Genomic DNA, 4,774 nt, shown 5'->3' with positions numbered 1-4,774 from the left:
GTTCGGACTTAGCACTTTTCGGCTGTGCCTGGCTGGCGGCCCACTCACTCAATCGCCATGTCTGTTTGCCACAGTTTTCCCGGTGGTGCCGCACCCGGGCTCGCCCCGGCTGACGCAGTTTTCGCGCCGCCCCGGCTGACGCGGTTTCGTGCCGCCCCGGCAGACGCGGTTTTCGCGCCGCCCCGGCTGACGCGGTTTCGTGCCGCCCCGGCAGACGCAGTTCGGACTTAGCACTTTTCGGCTGTGCCTGGCTGGCGGCCCACTCACTCGATCGCCATGTCTGTTTGCCACAGTTTTCCCGGTGGTGCCGCACCCGGGCTCGCCCCGGCAGACGCGTTTTTTTTTTTCTTTCGCCCCGGCTGACGCAGTTTTCGCGCCGCCCCGGCTGACGCGGTTTCGTGCCGCCCCGGCAGACGCGGTTTTTTGCGCCGCCCCGGCTGACGCGGTTTTTGCCGCCCCGGCTGACGCAGTTCGGACTTAGCACTTTTCGGCTGTGCCTGGCTGGCGGCCCACTCACTCGATCGCCATGTCTGTTTGCCACAGTTTTCCCGGTGGTGCCGCACCCGGGCTCGCCCCGGCTGACGCAGTTTTCGCGCCGCCCCGGCTGACGCGGTTTCGTGCCGCCCCGGCAGACGCGGTTTTCGCGCCGCCCCGGCTGACGCGGTTTCGTGCCGCCCCGGCAGACGCAGTTCGGACTTAGCACTTTTCGGCTGTGCCTGGCTGGCGGCCCACTCACTCGATCGCCATGTCTGTTTGCCACAGTTTTCCCGGTGGTGCCGCACCCGGGCTCGCCCCGGCTGACGCAGTTTTCGCGCCGCCCCGGCTGACGCGGTTTCGTGCCGCCCCGGCAGACGCGGTTTTCGCGCCGCCCCGGCTGACGCGGTTTCGTGCCGCCCCGGCAGACGCAGTTCGGACTTAGCACTTTTCGGCTGTGCCTGGCTGGCGGCCCACTCACTCGATCGCCATGTCTGTTTGCCACAGTTTTCCCGGTGGTGCCGCACCCGGGCTCGCCCCGGCAGACGCGTTTTTTTTTTTTCTTTCGCCCCGGCTGACGCAGTTTTCGCGCCGCCCCGGCTGACGCGGTTTCGTGCCGCCCCGGCAGACGCGGTTTTTTTGCGCCGCCCCGGCTGACGCGGTTTTTGCCGCCCCGGCTGACGCAGTTCGGACTTGGCACTTTTTGGCTGAGCCTGGCTGGTGGCCCACTCACTCGATCGCCATGTCTGTTAGCCACAGTTTTCCCGGTGGTGCCGCACCCGGGCTCGCCCCGGCTGACGCAGTTTTCGCGCCGCCCCGGCAGACGCGGTTTTCGCGCCGCCCCGGCTGACGCGGTTTTTGCCGCCCCGGCTGACGCAGTTCGGACTTGGCACTTTTTGGGCTGAGCCTGGCTGGCGGCCCACTCACTCGATCGCCATGTCTGTTTGCCACAGTCTTCCCGGTGGTGCCGCACCCGGGCTCGCCCCGGCAGACGCGTTTTTTTTTTCTTTCGCCCCGGCAGACGTGGTTCCCCCCCCCCCCCCTTTTCGCTCGCCCCGGCTGACGAGGTTTTCGCGCCGCCCCGGCTGACGCAGTTTTCGCGCCGCCCCGGCTGACGCGGTTTCGTGCCGCCCCGGCTGACGCGGTTTTCGCGCCGCCCCGGCTGACGCGGTTTTTGCGTCGCCCCGGCTGACACGGTTCGGACTTTGCACTTTTCGGCTGTGCCTGGCTGGCGGCCCACTCACTCGATCGCCATGTCTGTTTGCCACAGTTTTCCCGGTGGTGCCGCACCCGGGCTCGCCCCGGCTGACGCAGTTTTCGCGCCGCCCCGGCAGACGCGGTTTTCGCGCCGCCCCGGCTGACGCGGTTTCGTGCCGCCCCGGCAGACGCAGTTCGGACTTAGCACTTTTCGGCTGTGCCTGGCTGGCGGCCCACTCACTCGATCGCCATGTCTGTTTGCCACAGTTTTCCCGGTGGTGCCGCACCCGGGCTCGCCCCGGCTGACGCAGTTTTCGCGCCGCCCCGGCTGACGCGGTTTCGTGCCGCCCCGGCAGACGCGGTTTTCGCGCCGCCCCGGCTGACGCGGTTTCGTGCCGCCCCGGCAGACGCAGTTCGGACTTAGCACTTTTCGGCTGTGCCTGGCTGGCGGCCCACTCACTCGATCGCCATGTCTGTTTGCCACAGTTTTCCCGGTGGTGCCGCACCCGGGCTCGCCCCGGCAGACGCGTTTTTTTTTTTTTCTTTCGCCCCGGCTGACGCAGTTTTCGCGCCGCCCCGGCTGACGCGGTTTCGTGCCGCCCCGGCAGACGCGGTTTTTTGCGCCGCCCCGGCTGACGCGGTTTTTGCCGCCCCGGCTGACGCAGTTCGGACTTAGCACTTTTCGGCTGTGCCTGGCTGGCGGCCCACTCACTCGATCGCCATGTCTGTTTGCCACAGTTTTCCCGGTGGTGCCGCACCCGGGCTCGCCCCGGCTGACGCAGTTTTCGCGCCGCCCCGGCTGACGCGGTTTCGTGCCGCCCCGGCAGACGCGGTTTTCGCGCCGCCCCGGCTGACGCGGTTTCGTGCCGCCCCGGCAGACGCAGTTCGGACTTAGCACTTTTCGGCTGTGCCTGGCTGGCGGCCCACTCACTCGATCGCCATGTCTGTTTGCCACAGTTTTCCCGGTGGTGCCGCACCCGGGCTCGCCCCGGCTGACGCAGTTTTCGCGCCGCCCCGGCTGACGCGGTTTCGTGCCGCCCCGGCAGACGCGGTTTTCGCGCCGCCCCGGCTGACGCGGTTTCGTGCCGCCCCGGCAGACGCAGTTCGGACTTGGCACTTTTCGGCTGTGCCTGGCTGGCGGCCCACTCACTCGATCGCCATGTCTGTTTGCCACAGTTTTCCCGGTGGTGCCGCACCCGGGCTCGCCCCGGCAGACGCGTTTTTTTTTTCTTTCGCCCCGGCTGACGCAGTTTTCGCGCCGCCCCGGCTGACGCGGTTTCGTGCCGCCCCGGCAGACGCGGTTTTTTTGCGCCGCCCCGGCTGACGCGGTTTTTGCCGCCCCGGCTGACGCAGTTCGGACTTGGCACTTTTTGGCTGAGCCTGGCTGGTGGCCCACTCACTCGATCGCCATGTCTGTTAGCCACAGTTTTCCCGGTGGTGCCGCACCCGGGCTCGCCCCGGCTGACGCAGTTTTCGCGCCGCCCCGGCAGACGCGGTTTTCGCGCCGCCCCGGCTGACGCGGTTTTTGCCGCCCCGGCTGACGCAGTTCGGACTTGGCACTTTTTGGGCTGAGCCTGGCTGGCGGCCCACTCACTCGATCGCCATGTCTGTTTGCCACAGTCTTCCCGGTGGTGCCGCACCCGGGCTCGCCCCGGCAGACGCGTTTTTTTTTTCTTTCGCCCCGGCAGACGTGGTTCCCCCCCCCCCTTTTCGCTCGCCCCGGCTGACGAGGTTTTCGCGCCGCCCCGGCTGACGCAGTTTTCGCGCCGCCCCGGCTGACGCGGTTTCGTGCCGCCCCGGCTGACGCGGTTTTCGCGCCGCCCCGGCTGACGCGGTTTTTGCGTCGCCCCGGCTGACACGGTTCGGACTTTGCACTTTTCGGCTGTGCCTGGCTGGCGGCCCACTCACTCGATCGCCATGTCTGTTTGCCACAGTTTTCCCGGTGGTGCCGCACCCGGGCTTGCCCCGGCAGACGCGTTTTTTTTTTTTCTTTTCGCCCCGGCTGACGCAGTTTTCGCCCCGCCCCGGCTGACGCGGTTTCGTGCCGCCCCGGCAGACGCGGTTTTTTGCGCCGCCCCGGCTGACGCGGTTTTTGCCGCCCCGGCTGACGCAGTTCGGACTTAGCACTTTTCGGCTGTGCCTGGCTGGCGGCCCACTCACTCGATCGCCATGTCTGTTTGCCACAGTTTTCCCGGTGGTGCCGCACCCGGGCTCGCCCCGGCTGACGCAGTTTTCGCGCCGCCCCGGCTGACGCGGTTTCGTGCCGCCCCGGCAGACGCGGTTTTCGCGCCGCCCCGGCTGACGCGGTTTTTGCGTCGCCCCGGCTGACACGGTTCGGACTTTGCACTTTTCGGCTGTGCCTGGCTGGCGGCCCACTCACTCGATCGCCATGTCTGTTTGCCACAGTTTTCCCGGTGGTGCCGCACCCGGGCTCGCCCCGGCTGACGCAGTTTTCGCGCCGCCCCGGCTGACGCGGTTTCGTGCCGCCCCGGCAGACGCGGTTTTCGCGCCGCCCCGGCTGACGCGGTTTCGTGCCGCCCCGGCAGACGCAGTTCGGACTTAGCACTTTTCGGCTGTGCCTGGCTGGCGGCCCACTCACTCGATCGCCATGTCTGTTTGCCACAGTTTTCCCGGTGGTGCCGCACCCGGGCTCGCCCCGGCTGACGCAGTTTTCGCGCCGCCCCGGCTGACGCGGTTTCGTGCCGCCCCGGCAGACGCGGTTTTCGCGCCGCCCCGGCTGACGCGGTTTCGTGCCGCCCCGGCAGACGCAGTTCGGACTTAGCACTTTTCGGCTGTGCCTGGCTGGCGGCCCACTCACTCAATCGCCATGTCTGTTTGCCACAGTTTTCCCGGTGGTGCCGCACCCGGGCTCGCCCCGGCTGACGCAGTTTTCGCGCCGCCCCGGCTGACGCGGTTTCGTGCCGCCCCGGCAGACGCGGTTTTCGCGCCGCCCCGGCTGACGCGGTTTCGTGCCGCCCCGGCAGACGCAGTTCGGACTTAGCACTTTTCGGCTGTGCCTGGCTGGCGGCCCACTCACTCGATCGCCATGTCTGTTTGCCACAGTTTTCCCGGTGGTGCCGCACCCGGGCTCGCCCCGGCAGAC

Source organism: Rhipicephalus microplus, unplaced genomic scaffold (assembly GCF_043290135.1).
Source record: "Rhipicephalus microplus isolate Deutch F79 unplaced genomic scaffold, USDA_Rmic scaffold_288, whole genome shotgun sequence".
In the NCBI taxonomy this organism is placed as follows: Eukaryota; Metazoa; Arthropoda; class Arachnida; order Ixodida; family Ixodidae; genus Rhipicephalus; species Rhipicephalus microplus.
Note: the sequence above shows the minus strand (reverse complement) of the source record.